We start from the raw sequence: 13,015 nt of genomic DNA, 5'->3' as shown, positions 1-13,015 counted from the left end.
GAGGGGAGACAGGGGGCTGTATGGCCAGCGCTGCCTACTACTATGACATGCTGAGGGCGGGCTGGAGAGACTTATCAGATTCCCTTTGCTACTCCTCCAGCTGGTCATGAGCTTGTCGGAGTTCACGGCTCGACCCCGGTATGTACTATACTTTTTATTTCGTACAGTCATTCCATTTCATTTGATATCCCGCAGATTACTAATGACTTCAACACTTTTGCAGGCTCCTATTGAGTACACTCGTAAGTCTCTGGAGCTGAGGGCCTTGGCGGTAGGGATACTGCAGACAAGCCTGGACCTGCTCAGCATTTACAGTATTCCGGTAAGTTCTTTCAAACTACATTTCATACCACAAAGTTCTTTTTTGACATGCCATCATTTGCACAGTTTCACACCGCACTGATCTGATACACTGCTCCCATACACTGCTCACGGTACACATGCACTGCACATCCCTCACTGCTTACAGCGCATTATTCTTTGCATCTGATATATTTTGATTACTAATGCATTTTGGTGAATTGCCCTTTTTCAGATTCCCTCTCTGATGTCAGGCCCATCAGATGCCCCAGCAGGAGCAAGGGTGGGTCCTTCAGCGCCTCCCCGAGCAGCAAGGAGAATGGGACGCAGGACTCCAGCGCACAGCCGCGGCAGAGTTAGGCATGCTCACGCCGAGAGTAGTTCACAGGGGCCTGCCCCAGATGATGATGAGTCTGACGAGGAGGCAGTGAGTCCGCTGCCAGGGTCATCTCAGGACGGAGATGAGGCTAGGGATAGCTCAGATTCAGACTCTGACGGTGAAGATTCTGGACCTTCATCCAGGAAGAGGACCAGGACGGATTCCCGCACTTGAGGCTCCGGCGCTGATCCATACATTTTGCTGATTTTAGATGTTGCTCTTCTTCCTTTTTTGTTTACTTTATTTTTCGTTGTACTAGTAGTTTTGGCACCTTGTACTGCGTCAGGCAGGTTTTATTTTATTCAAAGTTATGTACCTTTTGTAAAAGAAAATATGATAGAATGAAACAGCTCTTTTTGTTGAAAAAGTGTCACATTTGTACATTTTATGCATCGCATCGCATTACATAACAATGTAAATGAGATTGAATTTGCTTTGAAAACCAAACACTCGAATTGCAATAATTAGGTAGTGAACCGACTAACAACAAAACAACTCGATAAGCAAAACAAAACCTTAACAAGTTTACAACTCGATAAGTGAGTTACAACAACTCGATAAATGAAATGAACATGATTATAACTTGATACAAAAATGAAAACTAATATGTCTTAAACGAGACATAACAAAATCCTATAGGACAAAACAAGACCTTAAAAGACAGGAATAGCAGGACTCCACTGCAGCAAACAACTGGGTTTTCACCAAAAAGGTCAGTGGGCATGAGGGTGAGGCTGTCGGCCACAAGGGGAGTCATGTCGGCCATCGACGGCAGACTCTCCGAAACGTCGACATCTATCCTCCACTCACTGCCTTTATGTTCTATATGAGTTCCAACTTCGGGATTCTCTTCATTTCAGCTCAGTTTTGCACTTAATGGAAGCAATTCTTGTCCAAAATCTCACAAATTGGATTGCCAACTTGGATGGCTCGAAAAAGCTGAATTTTCGGGGCTTTGGCATAAATGCACTATTCACGTTGAGTTGCACCCCGCTGCGTTTTCGGTTCCTTTATGCCGCGGCAAGGTTTTGGAGTCCGGTGACATACGTCTTTAGCTTTGGTGGACAAGAGATGTGTCCTACTTTCGAGGACTTCCAAGCTTTAATTGAATTCGAGCGCGAGGAAGAAATCTTGACTCAACTCCGGTTCGGCCACGTCCAAGCCTTAGGGCGGATGTGCGGCCTCACTTTGCATGATGCTCGGTCATTGATTCACAACGGGGAGCTGGATATTCCGAGCTTGGTTCGTCGATTTTCTAGTGCCGGTGACCGTGGCGACCATCATTGGCAGAGTTATCTGCGGCATGCACTTTACTTGTGCATGCTATCTCATTTCTTGCTTGCCCCAAGCTTTGGTGGGTTTAGCACTCGTTTGATTGAGGTCGCTGAGGCCTTAAAAGAGGGCAAGAGCTGCATCGCCATGACGCTAGCCGAGACGTTGATAGGATTGGACGCTTTTCATCGTCGGGAGACGGCTAGGTTCGCAGGGTATAACCATTCCGATTTTCCCTTTTAGTATTTGTTGTACTCCAGACTTTGGTTTCGTGGAGTTGGTGGTTGTGCACCTTGTTGTCATCCTTTAATTCCGTATGTTTGAGTTTTGGGATGTGTTGGGCATGTTTCGAACAGGTAGGTTGAGTTTTGGTCTCAAATGTAGTTGCCCAGGTTTTTGGTGTTACGCTCGAGCGGGTCATTCTGAGCTCGAGCGGAGTTTTGGTTTTTGGTTGTCCGCTCGAGCGGGGTTTACACACTTCCAGTATTTCATGTCCCTACAAAACTTCTGCAGGTGTGTTTTTCACACTCGAGCGGGTTTCCTTACGCTCGAGCGGGTCGCGCTCGAGCGGGTATCTCAGCGCTCGAACGGGTAGCGCTTTGTTTGTAAAAGTTCTGGGAGGGGCAAATCCACGCTCGAGCTAACTGGTTTTCGCGCTCGTGCGGATGTATTTTTATTCCTGTGTCTTGGCGCTCGAGCGGGCATTCTTGCGCTCGAGCGTATCCAGATTTTTGTGATTGACGCTCGAGCATTATGTTCTCCACTCGAGCGGGTCATGCGTATAACAGAGGGCAAATGGCAATTTTTGAATCACTTTTTACACTTCCTCTCTCTCTCTCTTTTACTTTTCCAAAATCAATTTTGAGAGCTCCTCTCTCTAGAATCTCCTTTCTCTCTAGGGTTTGATCTAGCTAGAGTGCCCCACTACCTTGTTGTCTTTACAAAAGGTGTGTTGATCGTCGAGGGCTACATTTTGATCCGAAAAGTTTGGATTTTGGAGCACTTTGAATTTCTTCTTCATCTCCGTTTGAGCTCTAACTTCGAGGTAGGGATATCCTACTCCATCTTATGAGCCTTGTCTTAAAATTTTGGTATTTTGATATGTTGGGGGTCGTTGGGTAATTTTGCGAAGGTTTGGGGTCATTGTGTAATTTTCAAAAGATGGCGTTTCAAACATATAAACCTTTATGTATGTATTATATTGGAAATGGACTCGGTGTTGGTTTATTGATGGAAAACGGAACCTTAGGTTTGGCATTGAGATTTAGGAAAAAGCCCTAATTGTGTTTGATAAATTAATTTGTATAATTAATTTTGGAAAAAAAATGAGGAATTGAATAGGAAATATTCAAATTGGAAGTGGATGGGATTAATGGGGTGTAGTTGGATTAATTTATCACTCACCTAGACAAAATGTTGATATGTTATCCATTTGGTGCATTTATTTTCTGTTTAGAAATAACTTTTTTGGGCTATCGGTGGAGGACAGTCTTGATTGTTGCACACAAGGCATGATGATTAGGCAAACTAAAACTAATCACTGGTATGTGTCATCGAACATGACGGTTGGAATAATACATTAACCTTATGTATTGATTGATTGTGCATATGATCTATGTTTATATACATTGTGTTGTGTGGGAGGAGATAGGGGATGTACTCCACGGTTTAGGGGAAGATAGGGGATGGACCTCTAAATCGGAAGTTGTTTTACATTGATACAGTACTAAAATGTGTATCATACGTGAAGTATGGAAGTGTTTTTGTTATATTGATACAACACCAAAATGTGTATCATTTGTGAAATATGGAAGTGGTTTTATGTGTTATTGATACAGCACCAAAATGTGTATCCGTCATGATTGTCGAAAGTATTTTAGTGATGAGATACTCTCTCATTAAATTGTTTAACTAGGTTCTGAGCCTTGTTTTCAAACTTAAAGTTGAATAAGAAATGGAACTAAAGTGTAACATGGATATGATTGTCATGAAGTTGTAATATGACATGAATTGGAATATAAGTGTGGACCATCTATCGAATGCTATTATTTTAGTCATTGTTTATAGTTGGTTTAGTATATTTCTACTGGGCTGTGGCTCACCCTATATGGGACATCATTTTCAGGTACAGGTAGCATGCCACCTCCAAGGACATAGCGTGGGAGGCTAGAGACTGTTGGGCAGTTTTGTGTTTTTGATTATATTACATGTATATCAAGCCAAGGGCTTTCTTTGTATAGAGTTAGTACTCTCTTTTTTGTAACCAAGTGTTGACTTGGAAAGTTGCAAGCCCATAGGGCATTTACTTTTGATGTCAACATGTAATACATTTTGTAAAGACTACTCTGATGGAATATATTTATGCTTTATTCACTTATGTTTAAGCATGCTATTGTTGGATGATTTTTGAGTTTATTTTGAGGGTGTTACAACTTGGTATCAGAGCGTATCGGGTTTGAATACTTTGGGTACGTGGGAAGTGATTAATATCACAATGGGTTTGTCTCGCTTGTTAGAGACTTATGTGTGACAGTATGTGTTTATTTCATAACATGTTTATGTCACTAATTGGGTATGGGATTTAGTTTATAGGATGTCGATTGGATCCTTGGGTTTCTGTGAGTCTTATTGGAAAAGCACTTGATCAATGTTGTTTCTAACCGGAACTCTAGTAACGCCTCGGGACTATCATTATCTGAAAATGAAATTCGTAAGTGCTTATCTGTTTATGTGCTTACGTGGAGTGAATTACAATTGTCCATGCATTAGGACGTGAGTGTTGTGGCTTCGGCACATTTGTGAATGCGCTAACGTTCTTCATTACCTTTATTAGGATGTCAAGATGAGGATGAGGAGGTAGATGTGACAGGCGCAGTAGGCAGGATCCGGCACAGCAGGAGGGGGTTGGCCAGGCCAATGTAGCCGAGCCAACAGGTCAGCAGGCTATGGGCGACTTAGCCCGTGGGATAGCCGACGCTTTGAAGGAGTCTATGGGCATTCTTAGAGCTGAGAATCTAGTTCAGGCTCAAGTGCAGGCCCCGGTTGTTGAGGTAGGACCTTCTTTCTTGAAGAGAGAGTTCTTTCGGTCTAATCTGGACGAGTTTATTGGGGATCCAAAGGAGCCACTTAAGGCAGATGAGTGGTTGGAACGAATGACGAAGACGTTCGAGATGCTTGGCATCGAGGACGGAGCATTGAAAGTGACCTTGGCATCTTTCCAACTTAAGAGGGGTGCGGGTCAGTGGTGGAAATACATGAGGGGCCGTATTGGTGGCACGTGGGAGGCTTTTGTAGAGGCTTTCCAGGAGAAGCACTTATCTCCAGCAGTCAGGGAGAAGCTGAGAGAACAGTTTTGCCAGCTCAAGCAATTGAGTTGTCTGTGGCCGAGTTTGAGGCTACTTTTACTAGTCTGTCCAGGTTTGCACTTGAACTTGTGGCGTCCGAGGAGCGCCGTTGCATCGAGTTTGAGAAGAAGTTGAGGCGCGGCCTCAAGATGAGAGTTGGGGGTCTATGACTCGAGATTATGGGCGTCTTGTAGATGTTGCAGCCCATATGGAGATCATGATGCAGGAAGAGGAGGAAGGGCAGAAAAGCTCCAAGAGGAGCCAGGATGGTCAGGGTGATGGCAGGAGACAGAGGGGATCTAACCCTCAGCAGTCTCAGGGAGGTTTTGCTAGATCAACCTTTCCAGTGCCGAGTGTAGGCTCGGGGAGATGCAACCAGGGGGACATTACCTGTTTTAAGTGTGGTCAACTAGGCCACAAGTCTTCGGTTTGCCCACAGAGAGGAGGAGGTCAGCGAGCTGCTTCTCCTTCGGCTCGACCTCAGGGTCAGAGTCAGGGCAGAGGCCAGCCTTTGTCTTGTTATCAGTGTGGTCAGCCTGGGCACCTGAAGAGGTTTTGCCCACAGTTGACTGCCACTTCGGGGGCGTCTGGTTCTAGGCAGACGTAGAGTTTTCAACCAGCTCAGTCTGTGCAGGCCTCGAGGGCCAATCCGGGGCTTTGTCGTCCCAGTCTGTGTAGCAGTCTTTTGCTCCCAGGGGTGAGCAGGTGAATCAAGGGCCTACAGGGCGTGTGTATGCTGTTATCGCGCAGGACCTAGTACCGGCTCCATCAGTTGTGAGAGGTACTTTTCTGTTTTGCAACTCGGTTGCTAGTGTGTTGATTGATACGGGTGCATCTCATTCCTTTGTATCTGCTGCATTTGTATCTATTTTGGAGTTGGAGTTGGCACAATTAGCATCTCCTATATGTGTTATATCACCTGTTGGGGGTGACTTGATTTTGAAACAAGGATGTAGGGGTTGTGATAGAGAGGTTGTTGATCGTCGCCTTCCGTTCCGTTTTGTAGTTATACCCATGACGGGTTTTGATGTTATTTTGGGTATGGACTGGCTATCCTCATACCGGGCTGTTAAGGATTATACCGCCAGAGGGTCATAGTATGTACCTTGAGCGGGTAGTGTTTCCATTTCTTGGGGGATCGGGTTGGTAGTGTGTTGCCACCGGTGTATGATCCGCGAGGGCGGAGTGAGCTTAGTGGTCTTCTTGCTAGATTTATGAGTAGTGAGTGTGATGAGACCCAGATTGTATTGCCGAGAGTGGTTTGTGAGTATTCGGATGCTTTTCCGGAGGATCTCCTTAGTTTGCCACCTCACCGAGAGATTGAGTTCTCTATTAATTTAGTGCCCAGCACGGCGCTGATTTCTATGGCATCTTATCGTTTTGCCCCAGCCGAGTTGAGTGAGTTGAAGATTCAGCACCAAGAATTGCTAGATAAAGGCTTCATCCGCCCTAGTGTTTCACCGTGGGGAGCACTGGCCCTCTTCGCTAAAAAGAAAGATGGTGCCTTGAGACTTTGTATCGACTACTGAAAGTTGAATCGGGCTACGGTTAAGAATAAGTACCCTATGCCTTGTATAGATGACCTGTTCGACCAGTTGAAGGATTCCCATCGTTTCTATAAGATAGACTTGAGATCGGGTTACCACCAGTTGAGAGTCAGGGAGGGGGATATTTCGAAGACGGCATTCCGTAAGCGGAATGACCACTATGAGTTTCTGGTGATGCCGTTTGGGCTTACTAATGCACCGGCAGTCTTTATGGACTTGATGAACCGGATCATCTGAGAATTCTTAGATCGTTTGGTAGTCGTTTTCGTGGACGACATTCTGATTTATTCGCCTTCAGAGGAGGAGCATGAGGAACACTTGAGAGTGGTGCTTGAGTTGCTTAGGGCCCATAGGTTGTATGCCAAGTTTGGGAAGTGTGAGTTATGACTAGGAGAAGTCAAGTTCTTAGGCCATGTGATTTCTAGGGAAAGGGTGTCTGTTGATACATCCAAGATAGAGGCAGTGCAAGATTGGGCACAGCCTAAGAGTGTTTTTGAGATCCGCAGTTTTCTGGGATTAGCTGGGTATTATCGCTGGTTTGTGAAGGATTTCTCCCGACTAGCATCGCCGTTCACTAGGTTGACGCGGATAGGGGTCAAGTTTGTATGGAGTGAGACTTCCGAAAAGTCGTTCCAAGAGTTGAAAGTTAGATTGACCACCGCTCCAGTTGTGATTATTCCGGAGAGAGGTTTGGGTTATGCGGTTTACTATGATGCCTCACGAGAGGGTTTGGGTTGTGTGTTGATGCAAGAGGGGAAAGTGGTAGCTTATGGCTCACGTCAGTTGAAAATTTCCGAGAGGAATTACCCTACACATGACCTTGAATTAGCAGCCTTGATTTTTGCCTTAAAGATTTGGAGGCACTACCTTTATAGTGAGAGGTTCGAGGTGTTCTCGAACCATAAGAGTTTGAAATACTTGTTTTCGTAGAGGGACCTGAATTTGAGGCAGAGGAGGTGGATGGAGTTCATTGAGGACTACGACTTTGAGTTGCACTATCACCCGGGAAAGGCCAATGTTGTGGCCAATGCCCTTAGCAGAAAATCCATTAGTGATGTAGCTTGTATAGCCATCTGGGAGTGGGAGATGTTGGGTGCACTTGGCGAGTTTGATTTGCTTTTGAGCGAATCTGTTGAGGCTGCAGCCTTGTTTTCGGTTACTGCACAACCTACACTTATGACTCGAGTGTTGGAGGCACAGGGAGGTGACCTTGAGGTAGAGTCTTTCTGAGAGAAGATTTCCAGTGGGAAGGCTAAAAAGGGTTTGACGGTGTATCCCAACCAAAGTGTGAGATACTGAGACCGTTTGTTTGTGCCGGAGTCTTGCCGAGAGGAAGTACTCCGAGAGTTTCACCATTCACGCCTTGCAGTGCATTTGGGAGGCACTAAGATTATCAGGATCTAGGTCGCCAGTTTTGGTGGTGGGGTATGAAGAAGGATGTGGCAGTGTTTGTGTCTAAGTGCCTTACTTGTCAACAAGTGAAGGCCGAGCACCAGAGGCCAGCGGGTTTGTTACAACCCTTGCCTATTGCCGAGTGGAAATGGGACCATGTCACTATGGACTTCGTTGTAGGTCTTCCGAGGACTCAGCGGGGTAGTGATGCTATTTGGCTGGTTGTAGACCGGTTGACTAAGTCAGCACACTTTATCCCTATGCGCGTGAGAGATTCGGTAGATCATCTTGCCGACTTGTATATTCGGGACATAGTGAGGTTGCACGGGGTCCCAGTGACGATCGTCTCAGATAGAGACCCTCGTTTTACGGCTAGGTTGTGGCAGAGTTTGCAGAGTGCCTTGGGCACTAAGTTGACCTTTAGTACGGCTTATCATCCTCAGACTGACGTGCAGTCCGAGCGTACTATTCAGATCCTTGAGGATATGCTTCGAGGTTGTGTCCTTGACTTTAGTGGGACGTGGGAGAGGCACTTACCCTTGGTGGAGTTTGCCTACAACAACAGCTTTCAGTCGAGTATTGGTATGGCACCGTTTGAGGCCATGTATGGCCGACCAGTGTAGGTCTCCAATTTGTTGGGCTGAGGTGGGTGATGCACCTTTGTTGGGTCGGAGTTGGTGAGAGAAACAACGGAGAAAGTCGAGCTTATCCGTAGGAGGCTTGTTACAGTCCAGAGTCGTCAAAAGAGTTATGCCGACCATAGGAGGAGGCCTTTAGCTTTTGAGACGGGTGATCATGTCTTTCTGAAAATATCACCTAGGCGAGGTTTGATGAGGTTTGGGAAGAGTGGGAAATTATCCCCTCGGTTTATTGGCCCCTTTGAGATCCTTGAGAGGATTGGGGAGATTGCTTATCGTTTGGCTTTGCCACCACAGTTGTCTGGGGTACATGACGTATTTCATGTTAGTATGCTTCGGAAGTACGAGCCAGATCCATCACACGTGTTGGATTGGACTGACTTAGAGGTAGATGAGGATGCCTCGTATGACGAGAAACCGGTTCGGGTCTTGGATAAGCGGGACCAAGTCTTGCGAGGCAAAACCATTCCCTTGGTAAAGGTTTTTTGGAAGCATCATGGAGTGGAGGAAGCCACTTGGGAACGTGAGGCAAGAGTCCGTGAGAATTATCCGGACTTGTTTGTTGATGTATAATCATGTATTGAGATTTTGTAATATTGTTGAACTTTAAGAGCATTATATATGGCTTAAGTTGTAAAACATGGTATGTGTTTTGGTGTATGGAATTATGTTTTGGAACTTACCTTAAAATGGAAATTTAATGTAAACATTGCATATGTTGAATGTATTGTAGAAATCGGAATGTATCATGAATATTGAAAATGATATAAAATTGTGGAGTGTGGTATCGAAATTTGTGAAATTTCAGGGAATGCATATTTATAATGCATGTTGTGGAAAATATTGTAAATTGCCTCTTGAAAAGAGATGAGATGACCTGTAATGTGTCGAGTTGTTAAATTTCGCATTGTAATAATGTGGGGATTGAGAAAATCTTGTTTTTGAAGAACTTGTATTTAATTTCGGGGATGAAATTCTTTAAGTGGGGAAGGTTATAGCCATTCCGGTTTTCCCTTTTTGTATTTGTTGTACTCCAGACTTTGGTTCCGTGGAGTTGGTGGTTGTGTACCTTGTTGTCATCCTTTAATTCCGTATGTTTGAGTTTTGGGATGTGTTGCGCGTGTTTCGAATAGGTAGGTTGAGTTTTGGTCTAAATGTAGTTGCCCAAGTTTTTGGTGTTACGTTCGAGCGGGTCATTCTAAGCTTGAGCGGAGTTTTGGTTTTTGGTTGTCCGCTCGAGTGGGACATCTTGCGCTCGAGCGGGGTTTACACACTTCCAGTATTTTGTGTCCCTGCAAAACTTCTGCATGTGTGTTTTTCACACTCGAGCGGGTTTCCTTGCGCTCGAGCGGGTCGCGCTCGAGCGGGTATCTTAGCTCTCGAGCGGGTAGCGCTTTGTTCGTGAAAGTTCTTGGAGGGGGAAATCCATGCTCGATGGACTGGTTTTCGCGCTCGAGCAGATGTATTTTTATTCCTGTGTCTTGGCGCTCGAGCGGGCATTCTTGCGCTCGAGCGTATCCAGATTTTTGTGATTAACGCTCGAGCGTTATGTTCTCCACTCGAGCAGGTCATGCGTATAACAGAGGGCAGCTGGGCATTTTTGAATCACTTTTTACACTTCCTCTCTCTCTCTCTCTCTTACTTTCCCAAAATCGATTTTGAGAGCTCCTCTCTCTAGAATCTCCCTTCTCTCTAGGGTTTGATCTAGCTAGAGTGTCCCACTACCTTGTTGTCCTTACAAAAGGTGTGTTGATCGTCGAGGGCTACATTTTCATCCGAAAAGTTTGGATTTTGGAGCACTTTGAATTTCTTCTTCATCTCCATTTGAGCTCTAACTTCGAGGTAGGGATATCCTACTCCATCATATGAACCTTGTCTTAAAATTTTGGTATTTTGATATGTTGGGGGTCGTTGGGTAATTTTGCGAAGGTTTGGGGTCATTGTGTAATTTTCAAAAGATGGCGTTTCAAACATATAAACCTTTATGTATGTATTATATTGCAAATGGACTCGGTGTTGGTTTGTTGATGGCAAACGGAACCTTAGGTTGGTATTGAGATTTAGGGAAAAGCCTTAGTTGTTTCGATAAATTAATTTGTATAATTAATTTTAGAAAAAAATGAGGAATTGAATATGAAATATTTAAATTGGTAGTGGATGGGATTAAAGGGGTGTAGTTGGATTAATTAATCTCTCACCTAGACAAAATGCTGATATGTTATCCATTTGGCGCATTTATTTTTTGTTTAGAAATAACTGTTTTGGGCTATCGGTGGAGGATAGTGTTGATTGTTGTAGACAAGGCATGATGATAAGGCAAACTAAAACTAATCAGTGGTATGTGTCATCGAACATGACGGTTGGAATAATACATTAACCTTATGTATTGATTGATTGTGTATATGATCTGTGTTTATATACATTGTGTTGTGTGGGAGGAGATAGGGGATGTACTCCACGGTTTAGGGGAAGATAGGTGATGGACCTCTAAACCGGAAGTTGTTTTACATTGATACAGCACTACAATGTGTATCATATGTGAAGTATGGAAGTGTTTTTGTTATATTGATACAGCATCAAAATGTGTATCATTTGTGAAATACGGAAGTGGTTTTATGTGTTATTGATAGAGCACCAAAATCTGTATCCGTCATGATTTTTGAAAGTATTTTAATGATGAGATACTATCTCATTAAATTGTTTGGCCAGGTTCTGAGCCTTGTTTTCAAACTTAAAGTTGAATAAGAAATGGAACTAAAGTGTAACATGGATATGATTGTCATGAAGCAGTAATATGACATGAATTGGAATATAAGTCTGGACCATCTATCAAATGCTATTATTTTAGTCATTGTTTATAGTTGGTTTAGTATATTTCTACTGGGTTGTGGCTCACCCTATGTGGGACATCATTTTCAGGTACAGGTAGCATGCCACCTCCAAGGACATAGCTTGGGAGGCTAGAGACTGTTGAGCAGTTTTGTGTTTTTGATTATATTACATGTATATCAAGCCAAGGGCTTTCTTTGTATAGAGTTAGTACTCTCTTTTTTGTAACCAAGTGTTGACTTGGAAAGTTGTAAGCCCATAGGGCATTTACTTTTGATGTCAACATGTAATACATTTTGTAAAGACTACTCTGATGGAATATATTTATGCTTTATTCACTTATGTTTAAACATGCTATTGTTGGATGATTTTTTGCTTTATTTTGAGGGCGTTACATGGGGAGTCCACTATTACTGCAAGTAATGTTTCCCACCCCATCTCACATATGTTTCTCGCATCACTCGACCCTCAGGCTCGATTTTTCTCTCAAAACCCTTTTCTTACTTTTCTCTCAACGTACACCTCTCTATTCTTTAATCTCTCATTTTTTATCCCTTCCCAGGTATGGTTGATGGACAAATTGAGAGTGGTGGACTCGTGCCCGGCGTATTCAGCTCGCAGCTATTTCTTCCAATAATGTCTAGTTGATGCTCCGGGTGAGGGATTATGGTACAACTGGATGTGCAATTTGTCTGTAGACTACATTGCTTGGCGCTGCCCTTGGCTTACCGGCGATGAGTTATAGCATGACTCGCCAGCCCGGGATTCAATTGATTGGCTTGGCACACTGTGTCTTTTACTTTTCGTTCCGGATCCGGCACCAATTCGGTCATGATCAGACTTGTTCAAAGGAGGGAATAGAGTACCCAATTACATTCCCGGTCCGAGGCGCACAGCTAGCCCGATGTACCACAGCATGGAGGACAAGAGAGCTTCTGGCCCGCGCTCCTGTTTTCAGCTGCACCCTCTCTAATGAGTGCATAGATTGGCTCAATGAAAAGGCGCAAGTAGGGCCCACTTTGGCATCAGAGGCTTCCACAAGCTCTGGGAAGGGACGCAGGAACACCTGATTCTGCCCCGGATTTATTTGCTTTAATCAGAACTTTCAAGTTTTCCTTATGAATGTAATAAAAGCAACTTCAATTTGTATTCAAGAGTATGAGAACTCTGTATTGAAATCAAAGTAAATGAAGGTTATGGGCACTGAAAATTTTCCGTTTAGTCCAAAAATGATCTAAGTTGTAAAAAGATTAATTTGAGCAAAATCACCTTTTATTAAAACTTTTCAACACCATTTTCGAGATGGATCAAAAC

Source organism: Camellia sinensis, chromosome 3, assembly GCF_055761805.1.
Source record: "Camellia sinensis isolate YWXY chromosome 3, ASM5576180v1, whole genome shotgun sequence".
Lineage (NCBI taxonomy): Eukaryota > Viridiplantae > Streptophyta > Magnoliopsida > Ericales > Theaceae > Camellia > Camellia sinensis.
This window is presented reverse-complemented; position numbering follows the sequence as displayed.